Below are 22542 nucleotides of genomic sequence, written 5' to 3'. Positions count from 1 at the left end.
CTTTCATTGATATAGCGGCCTCTTGTGGTAATAAAGCTTACCGCAACGCCATAGTGTAAAAGGGCCCTGAAGGTGAATACAAGTAGGAATTCTGTGCAAAGAAATAAGCATACATTATCATTCAGCACAGTAAGGGGACTGACATTGTGGCAGTTTCATAAGATTATCATTTTCAGCTCTCATTTGGGTGATATTAAATCATACAGTAGTTAGGATTTTTTTTGTTTGTTAAAAAAGGTTAGTGAACTAACAGTCATGCAGATGCAGTCATAGCTGCAATGTAATGCCACGCGGGGGGCGTAAGGGTAATTCGGGGGTCCAGCGGTTGCTGCCTGGCCGGAATGACATCTTCCTCTGGGTTGCGGCAACTCGGAGGGGGAATAGTATTTAACGCCGCTGGAGAGTTTTGCGGCAGCATGGAAAGCCGTCATTCGGCTTGCCCTGCGCCCAACTCACCGGTGACGAGTACTTACGTACGCCTCACCTTCTACACCTGCATTGAAGACAATCTTTAAAAAAATGTCTGCAGTCAGTCTAGAATTATTACAAAAAAAAAATTGAGGCTGCAATCACTTGACAACTATTTTACAGGCCTTTTACAACTCCTTACTATTGCATGAACTTTTTTTTTTGAAAATTTTCTGCTATAAGTAGCAATATATTGCGGCCCTCACTTGGATCATATCACACCAAGCAAGGGCTGTTAAAACACTAGTAAGGGCTGGTGCACACCGAGCGGCTTTTTGGGCGTTTTCAGATCCGCTTGCGGCTGCGGATCTGCTTGGTCAATGTATCTCAATGGGGTGGTGCACACCAGAGCGGCAGGCGTTTTGCAGAAACGAAAAATGCCTGGGTGAGGCATTTTTTGGATTTCGGATGCGTTTCTGCCTCAATGTTAAGTATAGGAAAAACGCAAACCGCTCTGAAAAACGCCTGTTCAGAGCGGTTTTGCAGGCGGTTTTGTTACAGAAGCTGTTCAGTAACAGCTTTACTGTAACAATATATGAAATCTCCTATACTGAAAACCGCAGCAGCAATCCGCAAAACGCTAGCAAAACGCCATAGAAAAATAAAAAAAAGCGTTTAAAAATCTGCTAGCATTTTGCGGATCTGCTAGCGGGTTTTGGTGTGCACCAGCCCTAAATTAGAATTTGTGCCACTGTAGTTGCATGCATCTTAGAGGCTGCTATATGGGCCAGGTTCAGGTGGGGGAGCACTGTGTTCCTAACCTGCCTATTTTGTTGAATCCCTTTAAAGAGAGTCTGAAGCCTAATAAAATACTTCTTTTTACCTGCTACTTATGTAAAGCAATTTCAGCAGTGCTTAAACGCTGCATTCCTGTGGGCTTTATTCCCCCCAAATCCCCGGGGCAAAACCGCAGGGAACGCTTCCTGTAAGAGGCAGAGCTTTGCCATGTAGCTCTGCCTCTACTGGAGTCAATTTCCACTGATCGCTGCCTCTCCCCGCCCTTCTCAATCTTCTTTCACAGAGAGGGGCGGGGAGAGGTGGACATCAGCGCGGAGATTGACTCCAGAAGAGGCAGCGCTACAGCACAAAGCACTGCCTCCCCGGGCAGCAAAATCCACAACCTGGAAAGTAGTGGAATTTTGCCCCGGGATTCGGGGGTATAAGTACCTTGTTCTGCTGCGGGAATGCAGCATTTCAGCACTGCTAATATTGCTTAACATAAGTAAAAGATAAAATAAGTATTTTATTAGGCTTCAGACTCTCTTTAACCCTAGGACCACCAGTCACTGTACTTACATTGAGCAGCGGAGCTCATGGAGGGAGTGCAGGACGTGTGCACTGTGGGAACTGAGAAAGTCAGTGAGTACTCACAGAAGCAGAGCCTGCAGGGAAGCTGAATTTTTCTTGACCCCTCCCAGTTGAACAATGAGAAGTTACTCCCCTCAGAAAGTCACATGACTGGTCACATGACATGACAGCACAGTTTTTCTGCACACTCTACATCTACCAGAGGGAAATGTTACGTCTGCCTCTGTGCACTGTATGCTTAGTATGTTCTAAGTGAGTGTTGCTCTATCCACTTACATCCATGGGGATGGTACTACTGCTCTCATTTGACCCCCCCATAGAACACTGGGGCATGGAGCGTCTCGAATTTCTGCCTCCGCTTTAATTATTTGACATCAGCTCTGATGAAATTCATCCTATTGGCATAAGAGCAGCCTTAGCATGCTCAGATTATCTTCCAGAAACAGCTTATCTATTTCTGTTGATCCTCAGGCAGTCCTAATGATTTGTGACACTGGAATTGGAATTTGGGGCTGGTAATAAGAAGTGTGACAGTGACAGAAGTGTCTGCTCTGCTCTGAAATCTGCACAGTATAAATGTAGCAGTTACAAGTCTAACCACAGTATGTCCCCATTACTAAACTAGGGTCGGGGGCATAGGCGTCCTTTGACCTGAGCGACCGGAGCGGTCCCTCAGGACGCCGGCTTCCAAGGGGGCACCTATAGCTGGCTACCTTTACTGAGGGCACCAACACCTGGCTGCCTATGCTGGAGGCACCTAAGCCTGGCTACCTATGGGCTACCTTCAACTGACTTCCTATATTGGGGGCACCTATGCTTGGCAACCTATATTAAGGGTACCTACACATGAGATCCTATACTGGGGGCACCTATACCTGGCTATACTTAGTCTGAGGGCGTTTTTTTTTTTGGGGGGGGGGGGGGGGCGAACTGCGGCTATAACGCGTGGTACAAATTGTCGGTGCTGTGCTATCATTCTAAATGGGGGGGGGGGGGGGGCAGCAAACTGTCCCTCTGATATTTATTATTAATATTCCTGAAAGGTTCTAGCCTTCATTTTTAAGTATATTCAGGATAATGCACTCTTTCCATACATTCGTGGTTATTAATAGTATTTTCTCTATTATACATATGTGACTTGTCACAGAGATCTGAGCATTTGGCGTGATGTGTCGTGACGTCAAAAAGGTTGGGAACCACTGTCCTAGTTGGTAACTCAGGAGAAAAGGTGAATTGCATATGGGCCTGTGTGTGTGCGCGTGTGCGCATGCGGGAAGAGGAAGAAGGGATGGCACAAAAATCAAGTTTCGTTCAGGGCGCTGTGAAACCTAAGGCCGGCCCTGCTCGGGGTAACCCTCAATCCTCTTGTAAAACAGACTGCTGATAGTGCTTGTGTGCACAGCATAATGTGTGGCGGCTTGCTGATAAAGATAGTCAATGACATCCTAATAATTCTGGCTTGCATGCAAATTGTATGCAGGTGGAGCTGGGCCCATTACCATGAACAGGAAATGCATTTGATTGGCCCATTTCCAACCTGCAAACAATTTGCATGTAAGTCAGAAGTATTGATGTCTAATTGACACGCTCTAGTTCCTTGTATTGCATAGCTTTAAGTATCCCATGGTTTTCTTTTATATTTAAAGGGCAACTGAAGTGAGAGGGATATGGAGGCTGCCATATTTATTCCCTTTTAAGCAATACCAGTTGCCTGGCTGTCCTGCTGATCCTCTGCCTCTAATAATTTTAGCCATAGACCCTGAACAAGAATACAGCAGATCAGGTGTTTCTGATATTATTGTCAGATCTGACACGATTAGCTGCATGCTTGTTTCTGGTGTTATTCAGACACTACTGCAGCCAAATAGACCAGCATGGATGCCAGGCGACTAGTATTGTTTAAAAGGGAATAAATATGGCAGCCTCCACATCCCTCTCACTTCAGTTGTCTTTTAATCATTTACAAAGTAGACTGAATGTTACAAAGTAAGTTGAATGTTTTATGGTCTGTAATCAGTGACATCCTATTAAGTGTCCCAGAGTTAAAGGTCACTCGCTCATGTATTTTATTTCTCCCTGCCCTCAGAAGTTGTATTTTACCAGGAAAACTTTTATGGCTGTAATTTGCTATCAGTGATGTTTACTAAATTCCAGACAAGCTACCAACAAGACAGAAGCTGTCACTTCCATGCCTAGAAATTAACTCTTTCAGGCAGCAAAACAAAACAAGTAAAACAGCCTGGTTATTAATGTTTTGCACTGTACATACACGTTTATCTCATCATGTCACATGTTGCCTCGGGTAAACTTTAACGCTTTATTCCTCATGGGTTTGCTTTGAGGTAGGATGCATGGATTTTAATAAGTGAATATACTACACTCAAAATGTAGACACCGGGTTGCAAAAATCCACACAGCAGGTGTCCACATTTTGAGTGTTTCACTAATTTGTTGTCATTGTTGATTCCTGGATTTTCTCCTGAAGTTGTTCATCCCTTCAAATTCTGGACCATAATCAGTGGCGTAGCAATAGGGGTTGCAGAGGTCTCAAACGCATCGGGGCTCTTGGTCCAGATGGGCCAGTAGGGCCCTCCCTCAACTGATGTATTGGCTCTTTATTGGTCCTGTGCTAGTAATGATCACTTCTATAAATGCTTTGAATGATAATAATCAATAACACGCTGTTTCCCATCCCCTTCTTGCACCTCTGACACTGTGTTGTCCTTGGCAGGTCTTGGTGTGCCGTATCAATTATTATGTAGTTAAGAATGCGTGCTCCTTAGCACTGACCATAATCTACGGTCAGGGCCCTGAGGCAAGCTTAAGCAGGGGGCCCTACTACCACCCCCCCCCCACCCCACCTCCATCACCACCTATAAGCACAACCCCACCGCTCCCCGAGGCCCCAAGCCTAAGACCCCCCTGTTGGTGCCTAAACCTAAGACCCCCCTGGTGGTGCCTAAACCTAAGACCCCCCTGGTGGTGCCTAAACCTAAGACCCCCCTGGTGGTGCCTAAACCTAAGACCCCCTATGGATAATAATGTTTTACAAACATTAATAAAAAATGTAAATAAAAAAATGTAAATAATTTTTTTGGGTGGATAATAATGTTTTAGAAATGTTTTAGAAATAGTGATTTAGTATCTTTATAAACGTTATTCGTCACGGGCTCATTTTGTAAAGTTAAATCATCACAAGCACAGTTATAAACGCTTAAAAATCTCCGGGCGCCGTTTGTAAACCGTTAATATTCTCTGGCGCCTTTTTTTCCCCATTAAACGATATCCCGGCGCCCATTAAACGATATTTATAATGGAAGTGAATGGGGCGCCATTTTTGTCGACTTGTCTCATGCGCCCAAATCTCCTGCTTCCCCTGGACAGTAGCTAGTTGAAATTATGCAGTGGAAGAGTGGAGGTAGAAGTCTCAGGGAGTGTTCTGCTTGCAGCCATTGAGTGACCTGCAGCCATCCCGAGAGCGCAGTAAAAGTGCCAGCAGCATCTGCAAGCCAGAGGAGCCCCATCTAAGGCCTCTTGCACACTGCAAGCGATTCCGATTCAGATTCCGCTTTTTAATCGGTTTTTACATCCGAATCAGATTCAGATTTGCAGGTTGCTCCCTGCACACTGCAAATCGGAATCTGAATCGGATGTAAAACTGATTAAAAAGCGGAATCGGAATCACTTGCAGTGTGCAAGAGGCCTAACACTGACCTGCATTCACAGAGTGACAGTTCACACAGCACACCGGGAGAGCGAGACCCGGAAGCGGCTGCACTGTCCGTGCTCTCTGTAGCCATTCTGTCTGCCTCTCTATCCGGCGTGTGTTATGTGCACGGACAGTGCAGCCGCTGCCCGTCAGGTTAATGTGCTGGGGCCTTGGGGAGTAGCAGGGAGGGGAGTACAGCTGACAGGGACAGGGTCTGGCAGCGCAGGTGCCCCTGCAGATGTCGGGGCCCCGGGGCAATTTCCCCCTTTGCCTCTATGGCAGTGCCGGCCCTTTTTACGGTGTCTCTAAGTACTGCTCATTTTCAAACACTTGTCCAGAGAAATTTGCTGCCTTCTCTGTCCCTCATGAACTAACTTACTATCTTCCCTTAAGGCTGCTTTCACAGTGGGGCGTTACAGGCGCACGTTAGAGCAGCCTGTAACCCAGCCCACCGCACAGCAATGTAACTGCAATGGGCTGTTCACAGTGCCCATGTTGGGTTACATTGTAACGCTGCACGTTCTGGGAAAGTGCAGCATGCTGTGCGTTATACTGGGCTTTAGCTGCGTTAGGCTGCTTGTACATGCTCAGTGACTAGCCACATGGCTAATTAATATTCAATCATCCGGATCATCACAATGAAAGATTTGGTTCACAGTGGATGTCTGTATGGAAGAAACAAGAACATACAGAATGTACAGTGCAGGGAAAGTCCTGTCCTCCTAGTCATTTCACCCCCAGTCTGCTTCCCTAGTAAAATGATTCAAATGATTCGGTTCAAAGATCCGGATCTTTTCAATGATCCGATTCTAATCATCCGAATCCTTGAAAAGATCCGAACTTCCCATCACTATCCTGGAGCGGCTGTTCTATCAGTATAGATAGAACTAAAACAGTGCACCAAGAGCCTCATAACGCGGCTCAATCTGACGTCCAACTTCAACACCACCATGCCTTGCGTTAGGGGCACGTTATGCTACCTTAATGTCCCCTAAAATGCAACGTCTTGGTGTGAAAGAGGCCTAAGTTTCAGGAAATTAGCCTTTTTTTTTACCGGAAGGAGAAACAAAACCAATAATAATCCAAAAGAGGTTCCATCTCTGCTTGTGTGTCTGCTTGTGATAACTGTGCCTCTCAGCCTACAGAGCTAGAATGGGGAATGTTTCGCTGGTGCCTGTCGTGTCCCTGCTTAGTAAATGTAGGCCACAGAGCTTTTATACGATGACAATGATGTGTACATCCAAAAGTAGACCTTTCAGTTCTGCAGCAGCTGGTGTGCCGTGATAACGTTTACAAATACTAAACTATTTATGGAATCTCACACTTTCGTACATTTTCATATTCACAAATTATTTCATCACAGCCTCAACTATCTTAGTGTTTTTCTGGATAACTGAAAGATATGACTGGCCAAATATAGACATCAGGGGACGAGGAGAGTAGATGTGCTCAACACGGCATCTCACTAAAATGTCAAAGACCAACTCAGGCAACAAGTGAATTTGGGTCAGACAGCCCTCGTCATTTGCCTTAAAGCTGGACTTACTTAGATAAACATGTTTTTATAACACCAACTGCTAATATTGATTGGAGTGAACGATACATTGGGGCCCAATATCAAAATATTGATGGGGCTCACACACAGACACCCTTATCTCCCCTTAATTATTCATATGAATGGACATAGCAATCATACATAAGGCAAACCTAGGCAGTTGCCAAGGGCCTGGAGAAAGACTAGGGGCCTGGTGGATGCTAGCTTCCACCAAAAAGCCAGGTGACCATCAGCGGTGGGGAAAAAACTGCTATCTTGCCTGGGGGAAATTTCTGGTGTCCATGCTTGTGACCGTATATTAAAGGCACTTGTACTGACCTGACGAAGCGGGCTAAGACCCGTGAAACGCATTGTCCTTTTAATCGTGCTGAATAAATAATTTAATTTTTTACATTTACCCTGTGGTTTGGGTTCTCCATCTGGAGTGGTAAAGACACTTCCTTCCAACTAATTATAATTTTTTGTTTCATTACATTACCTATTTTTGGACACCTCCACCTCCCAGTATTTTGCCTAGAGCCCCATTTCATCTTAATCCTTTTCTGATGTTAATGTACTATCATATTGCCATCTCTGCCAATTAGTAAACCCAACCTCCTCTGATTGATTTGAATACAAGTGCCTGGTAAGCACAGGGTGGAATAATAATAATAAAAAAGGGCACTGATCCAATTAAAGGGGACCTGAACTCAGAACTTCCTCTCTGCTCTAAAGGATATGCAGCAGCATAATGTGCTGTAGTGAAGTGTGTCTTGACACCCTGGAGAAAAACATCCAGACAGACAAAATCTGGAGCCAAAATAGCGTAGTATGTCCAGGTATGAAACAGCACAAGAAGGTAATATAAACTGGCTTCTCACAAAGGTGGGCTGCAGAGGGGCAACTGACCACAGATATCAGGTGGAGACAATGAACCCGACTCCACACGGGGTGTCCCAAATGGGACTGAGGAATGGTCGCTCTCCTTTCTAAAAACACCTGGCCAACACAATGATTGATACCATGTGTGATCTGTGTGGACCCCTCCTACATCAATGTGTGGGCGGTTGGTTAAGTACAATTGGGGTACAGAGGTGCCCAGGTTCAGATAAAAATGAGTTAAAGCGGAATATAACCCTGCATTTCAACTTTGCTCTAAAACATTATTTACAGTATATTATATGCAACCAGCATTTTTTTTTTACTAGACCAGCATTGGAAGGGTTACACAGAGTTTTAAAGTTCCTGGAGATTTCTGCAGATGCATCCGAAGCTGAAATAGATACATTTTGTTTACATAAATGTATCTAAGTGTTGAATGTGACTCACTCTCTCTGACTGAGCTGGAGGACAGCCAAAGTGTGTAGCATTCAACACTTAGATACATTTATGTAAACAAAATGTATCTATTTCAGCTTCGGATGCGTCTGCAGAAATCTCCAGGAACTTTAAAACTCTGTGTAACCCTTCCAATGCTGGCCTAGTAAAAAAAAAAATGCTGGTTGCATATAATATACTGTAAATAATGTTTTAGAGCAAAGTTGAAATGCAGGGTTATATTCCGCTTTAAGAACAACAATAAAATCATAAAAGGGTGGGGTGGATTACCTCAATGATTACAGTCTTTTTATAGCCAAAATAATTTTATTAGCATAGCATCCGTTTCGCGGATCCAAGCCCCCTTCCTCAGGCCAGTAACAGTGCCAGTGTAGACTGCTGATGTTAGGAATATGGTCATGCCACTTCCTGCCTGCTGGTGGCAGCATTGTGTTGAACTCTGAACTTCCTTTATTCCACCAGCAGATGGCTCTAGAGACTTTGCAGGACCTGAACTTTCCTTGTTCCACCACTGGGTGGCTCTATGCTGGCTGGAGACAGCTCTGCCACTGCAAGGGTTGCTCTCTATGGACTTTGCTTGTCAATCATGCTGCAGGTGTGTCCTCCTTATTTAAGAGCCCTGCAAGGAGCAACCTTTGCCAGAACTTTGTGCTCGCTAGCTGGAGTATCTGGACAACCCTGGTTCTCTGGTATCCTGTATCTGTTATCCTGTTTCTGAACCTAGATTCTGTCTGACCTCGTTTACTGCCTGCTCCTTGTGTACCGTGATTGCTCGATTGTTGCCGACCTATGCTTTGTCCTGACTGTGATTTTGTGCCTGCCTTCTTGTACTGCGTTTGGTGTATATATTGTATATCTTTGTCCGGTGTATCTGTGTGTATATATATATCCTGTATATATTTAGGTAGATAGATAGATAGGGATTGGGGTTTTTGCATCTTGCCTTGATTGTATGGTGTGTATGTATGTGGTGGTTGCGTTCTTGTATATATTTGCCACCATATTCTCTGACTGCTGTACATAGTGTTATGTGTGCTGCTGCATTGATATTGCATAATACTGTATGCACGATTGTAAATAAACCTTCCTGCATAGTTTATTCCTGTCTCAGTGTCTGTGTTGCTGCAAACTGCAATCAATCCCAGTTTCTCCGTTCAGGCTCATGACAGAAGTTCTGGCCAATTACTGATTGCTGCAGCTACACTGTATACTGAGTTATCTGTCAGAATGAATCTACAAGATCTTGATTTCTATGCATTTTTGGCTGAGGAATCTGAGCAAGAATGCCGCACTTTCTTTGCTGATTATCCTAGGGAAGATCTGCTGAAGTTAATTAGTCAGGTTTATGGACTTGTTAAGGATGGATCGTTTGACTCACAGGATTTTGAATGCATAATCAAAATCTGGTATGATCTTGCGTTCCCTACAGTTTCTGATGGGTATTTACCACCTTACAATTTGCATAAAATTGAAGCCTTGATTAATTTGTTAGAAGATGATCAAGTGGTTTTTTTTGATTATTTTAATAACAAGGATAAACAAACTGTGCAAACATGCATTAACTCTCTGCAATCCTTGATCAATCAAGGCCTATGCAAATCTGGAAAGGCTTCACTTCTATTGTCTGCTTGGCAGAAAGTGTTATCTCCCAGCTCCATATCTCATGCCCTGCCTGTAAGAAATAAATTTTGAATTTAAATTTAATTCTGATCAAATTGAACATTTATTTGATTATTTGAGGAAGGATAGGCAGAGGTTTGTTGAATATTATGCCAATCAAGAAGAGGAATTTATAAGGGCCTGTATGTGTGCGACTCAGTCTCTGAATGTGCAAAAACTCTGCAAGTGTGAATCAGCTGCAAAGCTACTTGATGCCTGGTCTGAGATTCTGTCCTCTCATTTTCACTCTCTTCCTCCTGTTAACCCTTCATATACCTCGAACCTTGTCCAATACTCACAGCCTGCAACAGTTAAACAATTTGTACCTACATTACCAGTAATAACTAAATCTGTGTATTATGACTTGCCTGTCTCTACTGACCAGAAGAAATGCGCTACTAAGCAAACGGCCATCAGATCTACACCTTGGTCCTCACAGTTGCCAGTATCTGCATTAAAGTCTGTCCCAGTGTTGAGGAAACCAAAACGCAAATACTTCCCTACAGCCTCTATTGCTCCTGTGCAGCCTCCAGTCGCTTCATCTCCTGTACAGCCTCCAGCCGATTCCAGTCGTGTGCAGCCTCCAGCCGATTCAAGTCGTGTGCAGACTCCATCCAAGTTGATGCAGACTCCATCCAAGTCGGTGCAGACTCCATGCAGCTCCATACAGACTCCAGTTGATTTTTGTCCTCAGCAATCTCCAGTCAGTCCTGAGCAGTTCCTCGCCTTTCTTTGTGGACTTTTTCATGGACTAGATTTGCTGACTATGGGTCAGCCCGACAGGCCTGCAGAGCCCCAGCATGTTCATCCTGCAGTATCCAGTCCTGCAATCCAGCCCGCAGAGTGTTGCATCCAGCCCGCAGAGTGTTGCATCCAGCCCGCAGAGTGTTGCATCCAGCCCGCAGAGTGTTGCATCCAGCCCGCAGAGTGTTGCATCCAGCCCGCAGAGTGTTGCATCCAGCCCGCAGAGTGTTGCATCCAGCCCGCAGAGTGTTGCATCCAGCCCGCAGAGTGTTGCATCCAGCCCGCAGAGTGTTGCATCCAGCCCGCAGAGTGTTGCATCCAGCCCGCAGAGTGTTGCATCCAGCCCGCAGAGTGTTGCATCCAGCCCGCAGAGTGTTGCATCCAGCCCGCAGAACTTTGCTCCTTTCCTGCAGAACTTTGCTCCTTTCCTGCAGAACTTTGCTCCTTTCCTGCAGAACTTTGCTCCTTGCCTGCAGAACTTTGCTCCTTTCCTGCAGAACTTTGCTCCTTGCCTGCAGAACTTTGCTCCTTGCCTGCAGAACTTTGCTCCTTGCCTGCAGAACTTTGCTCCTTTCCTGCAGAACTTTGCTCCTTGCCTGCAGAACTTTGCTCCTTGCCTGCAGAACTTTGCTCCTTGCCTGCAGAACTTTGCTCCTTGTCCGCACAGACTGTATTGGGATCTCAGCCAACAGTCCAGCCAAGTGCTCAGCCAACGGTCCAGCCAAGCGCTCAGCCAACGGTCCAGCCAAGCGCTCAGCCAACGGTCCAGCCAAGCGCTCAGCCAACGGTCCAGCCAAGCGCTCAGCCAACGGTCCAGCCAAGCGCTCAGCCAACGGCCCAGCCAAGCGCTCAGCCAACGGCCCAGCCAAGCGCTCAGCCAACGGCCCAGCCAAGCGCTCAGCCAACGGCCCAGCCAAGCGCTCAGCCAACGGCCCAGCCAAGCGCTCAGCCAACGGCCCAGCCAAGCGCTCAGCCAACGGCCCAGATCCAAGAGGTTATGCAAGCTGCTGCCCAGCCTTCACAGACTTTTGTTGCTGATGTTCCTGATGGTGCCCGGCCTGCTACTGTTCTTGCTTCTCCTGGTAGTGCCTGGCCTGCTGGACTACTTGAGGGCACCCAGTTTACCATCCAGCCTGTTGCTACCTTGTCTGAGACTATTCAGTCTGTTGCTAGTATGCCTGCAGCACTACCTGAAGTTTTCCAGTTTACTGCTCAGATGTCACAGACCTCTGCTGTTGCTTCCAAGTCTGGCGACTCTGCTGTTGCTTCCAAGTCTGGCGACTCTGCTGTTGCTTCCAAGTCTGGCGACTCTGCTGTTGCTTCCAAGTCTGGCGACTCTGCTGTTGCTTCCAAGTCTGGCGACTCTGCTGTTGCTTCCAAGTCTGGCGACTCTGCTGTAGCTTCCAAGTCTGGCGACTCTGCTGTTGCTTCCAAGTCTGGCGACTCTGCTGTTGCTTCCAAGTCTAGCGACTCTGCTGTTGCTTCCAAGTCTGGCGACTCTCCTGTTGCCTCCAAGTCTGCAGTTCCTGCTCCTGTTGCCTCCAAGTCTGCAGTTCCTGCTCCTGTTGCCTCCAAGTCTGCAGTTCCTGCTCCTGCTGCTGCTCAGCCACCACAGACTCCTGCTCCTGCTGCTGCTCAGCCACCACAGACTCCTGCTCCTGCTGCTGCTCAGCCACCACAGACTCCTGCTCCTGCTGCTGCTCAGCCACCACAGACTCCTGCTCCTGCTGCTGCTCAGCCACCACAGACTCCTGCTGCTGCTCAGCCACCACAGACTCCTGCTGCTGCTCAGCCACCACAGACTCCTGCTGCTGCTCAGCCACCACAGATTACTGCGATTGCTGCTGCTCAGCCACCACAGATTACTGCGATTGCTGCTGCTCAGCCACCACAGATTACTGCGATTGCTGCTGCTCAGCCACCACAGATTACTGCTGCTCAGCCACCACAGACTCTTCCTGCTGCTGCTGTTGTGGTCCAGCCATTACAGACTCCTGCTGCTGTGTTGGTCCAGCCACTACCAACTCCTACTGCTGCTGCTGTCCAGTTACCTCAATCTGTTGCTGATCTTCCTCCAGATGGTTTCCTGTCCATTGCCCTGATTGATGGTTTCCTGTATTCTTTCCAGCCTGATGTCTGCCAGTCCACTGCCAAGCTACCTCCTGAACCTGCTCTTCCTCTTGATGGCACCCAGTCTACGGCTAATGCTTGCCACTTCACTGCCATGCCTAAGGTCTACCAGCCTGATATGTGCTTGAGTGAGGACCTGCCTATTGCCTGGCAGGGCACTTTCCTACCTGATGTTTACCAGGCCACTGCTCTGCCTGGTGCTTTGTCTGATATATGCCAGTTTACCATGCTGTCTGATGCCTACCAGCCTGGTGTTCTTCTTGATGTCTTTTATCTCCAGTTCTTAATTCAGCATCCTGAGATACAAAGTGAAAAATTAAATTTTCTGTTTCCCTCCCTGCCCACCCAGTGTTGGCAGAAATTGTCAACCTTCCTGTATGATTTCCTTTCTGCCGCCTCTTGGGATCCTGGCGGTAGTGGTATATGGTCTTGTTGGAGCGTCCTGAGGCCGCTCCTTAAGGGGGGGGTTATTTTAGGAATATGGTCATGCCACTTCCTGCCTGCTGGTGGCAGCATTGTGTTGAACTCTGAACTTCCTTTATTCCACCAGCAGATGGCTCTAGAGACTTTGCAGGACCTGAACTTTCCTTGTTCCACCACTGGGTGGCTCTATGCTGGCTGGAGACAGCTCTGCCACTGCAAGGGTTGCTCTCTATGGACTTTGCTTGTCAATCATGCTGCAGGTGTGTCCTCCTTATTTAAGAGCCCTGCAAGGAGCAACCTTTGCCAGAACTTTGTGCTCGCTAGCTGGAGTATCTGGACAACCCTGGTTCTCTGGTATCCTGTATCTGTTATCCTGTTTCTGAACCTAGATTCTGTCTGACCTCGTTTACTGCCTGCTCCTTGTGTACCGTGATTGCTCGATTGTTGCCGACCTATGCTTTGTCCTGACTGTGATTTTGTGCCTGCCTTCTTGTACTGCGTTTGGTGTATATATTGTATATCTTTGTCCGGTGTATCTGTGTGTATATATATATATATCCTGTATATATTTAGGTAGATAGATAGATAGGGATTGGGGTTTTTGCATCTTGCCTTGATTGTATGGTGTGTATGTATGTGGTGGTTGCGTTCTTGTATATATTTGCCACCATATTCTCTGACTGCTGTACATAGTGTTATGTGTGCTGCTGCATTGATATTGCATAATACTGTATGCACGATTGTAAATAAACCTTCCTGCATAGTTTATTCCTGTCTCAGTGTCTGTGTTGCTGCAAACTGCAATCAATCCCAGTTTCTCCGTTCAGGCTCATGACAGCTGATTAACAAAGGGGACTCTCTTTATCTGAACCTGGGCGTCCCCAATTGTGCAACAGCATAATAACCTTTAAAGTAAAACATGTCTTTGTTAAACCGTGCCTAGTTTGCCTATGCCTTTAAACGGTCATGAGATCTGAACAAATAGGATCACTTTTAATGTTCATTGTATGTTTTGCTCTTTGGCTAGAGTAGTTCTTTAAAATATGGACACAAACATATTCTCACTTATTTCCTCTGTACGCATTATCACTGTGATGAGAGGTTGCTGAGTTTACCAAAATAAAATGAAGGAAAAATTACATAATGGCTCTGAAGAGACATTATTCCTTCTGGCCAGAGCTGCCTAATTATTATGGAATTAATGCATTAATATAGCTCTTTCATGGTTGTAAATATTTCATCAGGTTAAACTCACTAATGAAGCCAGTTGCATAACTGTATATTAAAATGCACATGATACTTAGAGTTCCAGTAAATTACTGCAGATAGGGCTCTGGCGGCAACACGTCTTTACTTGACTCAGATGTGAGACCATAAAGAATATATGAACTTGCAAAAGCCTTCTACCGTATTACCAAATCCAAGCAATGTACGGCAAATGTTTAATGATCACCTTTGGTTGTCCCCTGGAATCCACAAACTTCTGCACACTCAAAGCTTTTGAATGAGTGTTGGGCAAAGCTATCTTTAGAGAGACACTGAAGTCTTGTTATTTACCTTATTTTCTTATTCATCCTTCTTCAGCAGTAAATTCTAAGCTGAATCGCCACATCCTCCCCTGCAGAATGAGTTATTTGTAGCCATTAAATTGACCGAAGTCGTATATTTTGCTGCCTGGTAGAGGCAGAGGTTTGCGCTGTAGCTCTGCCTTTACTCCAGTCAATCTCCACCTCTCCCCGCCCCTCTCAGTGAAAGAAGGGGTGGGAAGAGGCAGAGATCGGCTGAGATTGACTGGAGTAGAGGCAGAGCTACTGCGCAAAGCGCTGCCTCTACCAGGAAGCACAATGATATGAGCCCTGGAAGTTTGCAGGGCATTTTCAGGGCTATAAATAACTCATTCTGCTGTGGGGATGCGGTGATTCAGCTTAGAATTCACTGCTGAAGAAGGATGAATAAGAAAATAAGGTAAAAAACGAGACTTCTGTGTCTCTTTAAACATCTGCAGTGCTAACTTTGTTCAGGACCAGTTTCAAGATTCGGTGTCTGGCCACAAATCTGTGCAAAAGACCTGCCCATAGTGCCCAACCTACTTCTCTGAGCTCCTTCACAGATATATACCTGCCCACCCCTTCTGGTCCTCCAATGACCTCCGCCTGACTGCACCATGAATTTCTCACTCCCATGCACAACTACAGGACTTCCAGGACTTCTCAAGAGCCACCCTCACCCTATAGAACTCTCTCCTACCCCACTCAGACTTGCCCCTTCTTTCAAGACCTTTAAGTAAGCCCTCATAACACACCTTAACTCTCTCAGCTGGGCACTTAGTCACCAACCCTACCTAGTGTGTCCCTCCCCTTAAGATTGTAGACCTTTGGCAGACCTCTCCTCTTAGTGTGTCCTTCCTCATCTTGCAACCCCACCAATGACGCCCTTCCCATAGACTAACACCAACTTGATTTGCTAGGTCTCTGTAAAATCGCATGATCATGCATCTTCTACCATGTTTGCATGTATAACCTTAAGCTATGTTGTATAACCTTGTGCTTCCTCTCTGTCTGACACCCCATGCTAACATTGTATGTATCCCTACTTGTTGTCCAGCACTGTGTAATATGTTGGCGCGTTATAAAAACAATAAATATAAAGAATAGTAAACCTAAAGCCTTGAAGCAGGCTAAATGGGTTTTCAGCCAGGGTGGCCAGCTGGCGTCACCTCTGTCAAGAATCTACTAGCATGTGTATGACTTTACATACACATGTTTAACTCATTATGTTAGAGGTCACTTCAGGTACCCTTTAAGCAGTGGGGGAGAGCACAGCAAGGCAGGGACATTTAATAACATTTATAGAATCTGATTATGCTTTAATTTACATATGCTGGGCCCTCCAGCGAGTATTGCTAGGGTAACAAGCGCTTCAGTACTTGCGCAGCGTGCTTTACCGTAGCAATTTTCACGTTACCTACCTAGCTGGTGAACATAATGCACAACAACTTTCAATGTTCAGTTTATATGTGTGATGTGTGATACCAATACACAAAATCTGAGATAAACTATTAACACATTTGATATAACCTTAAGGAGGAGATAAATAGATTTATAAAATCTAATCTTTTAATCCATTCAAATTCAAATCGTTGTGGCTACTGATATTCCTATAATGATTGAAATACTATCAAGCAGGGGCATTTCTAGCCTTTTTCGTCACTCCAGGCAAGAGGTCCTGTGTCAGAAGGAGGTACAGGGGTACAGAGGGACACATGGTGGGCAGAGGTGGCACAAGGAAACAGAAGGAGGCACAAGGGGACAGAAGGAGGTACAAACACCCATGGGGGCGTGACTTAATCTGGGAGGTGGGGTCTAGTTTAGGGGTGGGGCTTGATCAGGGCATGGCGCACCACCAGGACCGATTGCACTTCAGGCAGTGGCCTTTAATGCCAATGCCTAAAAACACACCTGCTATCAAGGAGTAGAGTCCCAGGTAAGTATGCTTGATCCACAAGCTTATATTGCATTTTAAGCTCACAGGATCAGCCCCTCACTGCTTACTCCTCACTGATTGACTTACATATAAGAAAGACCCTCACCACCAACCCTACATGTCTGATTGAGCCGCAAGGCTATTTTTGTTCTATTCTTACTTGAAATGTATATCTAAAGTACTCTTTGCACTGAGCGCTGGCACCTTATAACTAAGCACTTTTTTCCCCTGACGAAGCCCCCTACTGAGGTGGTAAAACATGTAGGGGCTTTGGTGGTGGGGGTCTTTCTTATATGTAAGACAATCAGTATCATTTGTAAGCAGTTAGGGGCTGATCCTGTGAGCTCAAATTGCAATCAGACATATGGTACTTACCTGTGTCCCTACTCATTAATAGTATTTCAATCATTACAGGCACATCAGTAGCCACAGCAATTTTAATTTGAATCGATTAAAAGTTATATTTTAATGTATTTCTGTTTGCATCCGTTGTAGGATCCATTCACATCCGTTGGGATCCGTTCAGTTTCCTACCACTAAACAGAATGCTTTTTAGGGCAGTGTGAACTGAACCGTAGGGTGCACTGCAAACTCTCCAGCTTTTATGTGTGGACAGTGTTCTCATTCTGCCCAGATATATTTTCAGGAATTTCTGCTTATTAAAGTGTGTACAGCCATTGGTCAATCCCTGTGCAGTTTCACTAAAAATGATCACTATTATGAACAATAATCAGAAGGCTCTGTAAATATAGTATGCGGCTTTCTGGGAAACTTGTGTACAAGTACAACTGTGATGATAGCAACTTTGTTATTTGTAAAAAAAGAAATTATACATGTAAAATGCAACTGTGTATCTGGCATATTACCAAATTCCAATTTAAATCATGCCAGAGATGGTAATACACAGATACACAGAAATGCTAAGATTGGACAAAAAAGATTAAATCATTAGTGGGCGCCTTTTTTCACTTTATCAGTTACTGTCAGTTATAACTGAAAGGACAACTGATGTGCAAGGTGATGTACAGGTTTCCCTATGGCTCAAGCGGACGGTATTACAGGTTAATGGAGCGCAGAACCAGAAGCTGTTAGGGGGTTATCTCCATTTTTTAAAATGGAGAACCGAGAATTCCATTGATCACAGTGGACAAACAGGATGCGGGAGGGTAGAAAGAGATTCATGAGTAGACAATGTGGGAGGTAAGTATGACTTGTGTATGTTTATTTTGACTTTTATTTTTCAGTTTAGGTTTGCTTTTTATGACCCTTGAACCTTCTTGTACACAATTAATGAAATGAAAACAAGACAAGACAAATAACATTTATATTGCGCTTTGCTCCTGGAGGGCTTAAAGCACTTGAGCTAAAGCCACTAGGGCGCACTCAGCAGGCAGTAGCAGTGTTAGGGAGTCTAGCCCAAGGACTCTTTACTGAATAGGTGCTGGATTACTGAACGGGAAGAGCTGTGTTGGAGGCAGAGCCCTTAACCATTACACTATGCAAACAATTGAGACAATACACATGTCCTTTGATGTCCTGCCTACTTAAAAAAAGCATTCCATTCTTTCTCAAGTACAAGTGGTTAAAGTTTGATTGTGTTTTTTTTTTCTGCTGTGTAAAGAAATATTTTTTTCTATCTTCCACCTATCAAGTTTGTTAAGCTGGCCATACACTCATAGATTTCCACCCAATGTTCCAAAACAATTGATTGCTTTCGGAAAATATTTGATTTTGAAGGAATCCATTCCCACCATACACTGCACATCAATTTCCAATAGATTACAGCACGGAATCTATTGAAAATCGATCGGACTGCTGAGTTGCAGTGTTCAATGCAGTGTAAAGCTATAGGCCATCGACCTGCCAATGCTCTTGCCCCGCCCCTGCTTGTTTTAAATCTTCCATCCTGTCCTATCCTGTCCTATCAATACCTTCAATCGATTTTTAGTCAAAATCAATCAAACATCAATCGATCTGTCATTTTGGGGAATCGATTCCCAGCAGATCAATCGAATCTGCAAGGAATGGAAAGAGAAAATCGATGAATGTATGGCCACCTTTAGGCTAGTATTAGTAGTTTGAGTAGTTTGTAGTTTGAAACAATGGCCTCAATTGACTAAGATCATGCTGGAGATAATAAGGCAAGAGAAAACTATCCTCCACACATCGTTCTTGCCTTATTAAGGTAAAGTTTTCACAGTGAGAGAGTTATCTTATCACTTCAGTCCTTAAAGAGGAACTTCAGCCTAAACAAACATACTGTCATTAAGTTACATTAGTTATGATAATTCAATGTTATGTTAATATTAAATAGATAGGTAATATAATCTCTTACCCACCTTGTTTTAAAAGAACAGGCAAATGTTTATGATTTCATGAGGGCACTGATATTTTTGGTTGAAAGGAGGTGACAGGGAGCATGAGACACAGTTCCAACTGTTCTGTGTGCTCATCACCCTTCCCAGTTGCTAGGCAATGTGAATAACAACATAGGAAATCCCATCATGCTTTGCACAGCATCAGGAGAAAAATGCCCTGGCAGTTTTCTTTGATCGGGCGGAGCTTAGGTTTTGTGAAGCTAAAAATAAGGCTTAGTTAAGAAAAACAAAGTTCTGATGCTGTTAAACTGTTAAAGAAACACCAAGCCTTTTCAGTGCTGCTGAGTAGACTTTTAGTCTGGAGGTTCACTTTAAGTTAAGTTACCTCCTCTGTAGTTATTTCCACATGCAGTTAATTAACAGCCTGTCTAACTTTAGAATTCTGGAGTTATTTTAAGGATTGAAGAGTTAACTTTAGAGATCTCACCTTAACTTAAAGACAGAAGAGTTAACTTTAGGTTTGCCTGAGGTAAAATGTTTCCTGAATACTACATGCCTCATCACCATGGTGATCACTCTAGAAACATTATTAAAGACAGGAGATAAGCATTGTGAATTGAGGCCAATGACAAAATAGAGAAGAAGCCTGTTTCCAAATGATACCCTAAGGGCTCTATTCATAAAACCTTCCCGCAAGTTTTTCCGCTCAAAACAGCGGACTTTCCCGACCATTTAGCAAAGTGGGCATTCAAAAAAGCTGTTCCCGCATGAAAATCTACAATCCCCCAGCAGAGCGAGAAATTTCCGCCTTCTCCAGTGTTTTTCTAGATTTATCTAGAAAAAAGTAACAAAATGGCCATTCATAAAGTTTAGAGGAAGCGGTATGTGGACGGGAAATACCGCTTCCTCTGATTTTGCGGATTACATACAAGTGAATGGGACAGACCTCCCAGAGAGAGCAGTGCACGGAGGGACTCTGCCGGCTGAAGTGTTTCCGCATGCCTTCCGACAGCTTACCGCCAGCTTTCAGCGGGAGATCTCCGCTCTTGCATAGCAGCTTTCAAGATTTCTTTGAATGACCACCCAGAAGTGTAAAATACCGCTGCGGTATTTTACCTCCAGGAGTTTTTTCGCCACATCTTTTTTATGAATAGAGCCCAGAGTGTGTTTATCACCAAGTGGCCATATGTCATCATGAATGATACAGTGAGTTGGAAAGATGAGTGGAGACACACACACACACACACACACACACACACACACACACACACACACACACACACACACACACACACACACACACACACACACACACACACACACACACACACGTAACGTTTCCTGAATAACAGAAATGACTACTCAAGCATGTATGTAAAATTACAGGGGTACCTTAAAGCAGAAGGGACAGTCATACTATCCCAGGAAAAAACACATATATAAGTTCATAAATACTTGTTCTTCTTATATAACATATGTATCCTGTCCACGTTTTGATTTCAGTAAATTTTATAAAGTAATTGAAGAGAAAACAGTTTCGGGCATTTTCCATCTTTACTGCCTCTGACTGAAGCCAATGCTGATGTTATTTCCTCCCCTTACTCTTTTTACTCCTAGTCATATCTAACGTGCTTTGTAGACACATATAAGCATGGTATAGATCACATTTTAACAGCTTCTGCAGAGGGATAAGGTGTATTTCCCTTCTCAGCCTCATGTCACACTGAACTGCACTCAGTCAATCAGCGAGGAGCAGGGGTGCAGGAGGGGAGATGACAAGCTTCACTCTCCTCTACAATGTACCAAATAGAGCCAGGCTGACTGAGTTAAGATTTATTACAGCAGAAACATTTATGATTATATCGGAATGCTTTTACTGCAGGGTCAGGTTGTAGACTGCATAATAAACACAGAGCAGTGGGTAAATGGAATTTGATTTTATGGCTGACAATCCTGCTTTAACTACTAGGACTAGAGCAGGCCAATGAGAGCCTAATAATTCTGGCTTCCGTGCAAATGTAATATTAATTGTATGCAGCTTGGATTTGAACTAATCAAATGTATGAAATGCTGTTATGGATTAGCCCACTTTCAAGCTTCTACAATCTCCATGCAAGCCAATCTATTTTAAGGTAAATAAATGTCAATACATGGAAATATCTCAGGTGGAAGCTAAAGTCACAAAGTCCTTTTTAACAGCTGCACTACCGAGTAGCCAATGACCACTGGGCTGGCACTATTGGGAGCAACCAAGATGCATGTTTAGACTTGATACACAGGTGGGCGGAGTGAGACTACAGTCCCCTGCCATATGACTTTCAGAGGAGAGCACAGTCACAGCAATGGGTCTACAGGCCTCTATAGCTATTTATGAGATAAGATCTTACTGATTATTCTGAAAATCATAAAAGCATGAGATAAAACAACATACGCCTTACCATTATGGCTACAACAGCTGAAACTGGAGGGCATTATTAAGAACTGTTCTTTTTACCAGTAACAAAAACAGGAAGTAGATAAAAATCTAACTTATAGCAATAAGCACAAGACAGCAATAAACATGCGATAGATGTTATAACCTCTCGGGACTCTGTGCAAGCTGAAGAAAAGTTTGGCTTGGAATTTTGCTTGAAGCATTCAGCTTGTTTGGAGCTTCAGTTTAAAGTACACCCGTCCCCTTCTGAAACTTAATTCAGGGGCTGTCTAGGTACACTGACATGACATGCTGATAAGAAGAAACAGAGCTGGATGAAATTCTACATAGCTATAGTAAACTGAACAAACACTTTTCTTTGCTTCACTTCATCAGATTTGATAAAGTGGCACAGAACAAATATTTGCTCAGTTCAATGCAGATGTAGAGAGTTTTGCCGAGCTCAGTCCTTGCTTATTAGAATATCTTTGTATCTAATAGGCAACAACAGATTTATTGGAAATGCGAAGTGCAGCCACAGTATAAGAAGTTCTTGTCTTTCAGAATTGGTTTTAGATTATTGTGGGAATGAAAATTCACTTCAAATCCCATCTAAAGGGCAGAACTAGTACTGACTACCTCAGCACTGTCCTGTAACTCTTACTGCCCCTTGCTACTCTTTCTGCAAGCAGGCCTGGTGAAGCCTTATCTTTCCAAGCTGGTGGCCATCACTCATTGCTGCCAGGACCAGATCAGCTCTGCGTATTTCCATGCACCTACACTTGCTGACACTGGCATACTGTTGCACGGGTTGTCCATCTTTCCTAAAAGGTAGCTAGAATTGCTGGAAATAGAAAGAGCTGATGCAGTGGGAAATGGCCACCTGAAGGTAAGGCCTCACCTATCCTACCTACAGAAAAAGCACTAGTCATTCTCTTTGTTTTTTTTACTTCGTGTATAGATAGGCTTGGTGGTCAAAAAACCAACAAATATGGCACCGTCATCATGAAGTTGT

General features: G+C 44.4%; 1 protein-coding gene across 5 annotated transcripts in view; it reads right to left on the bottom strand.

The window, feature by feature from the left end:
• The window catches only part of LOC137521712 (voltage-gated potassium channel KCNC1-like), a 215176-nt gene that overhangs the window by 68184 nt on the left and 124450 nt on the right, over nt 1-22542 (bottom strand). The gene's annotated exons all lie outside the window — the stretch shown is intronic.

Source organism: Hyperolius riggenbachi, chromosome 6, assembly GCF_040937935.1.
Source record: "Hyperolius riggenbachi isolate aHypRig1 chromosome 6, aHypRig1.pri, whole genome shotgun sequence".
In the NCBI taxonomy this organism is placed as follows: Eukaryota; Metazoa; Chordata; class Amphibia; order Anura; family Hyperoliidae; genus Hyperolius; species Hyperolius riggenbachi.
Note: the sequence above shows the minus strand (reverse complement) of the source record. Positions and strands in the feature narration are given on the sequence as shown.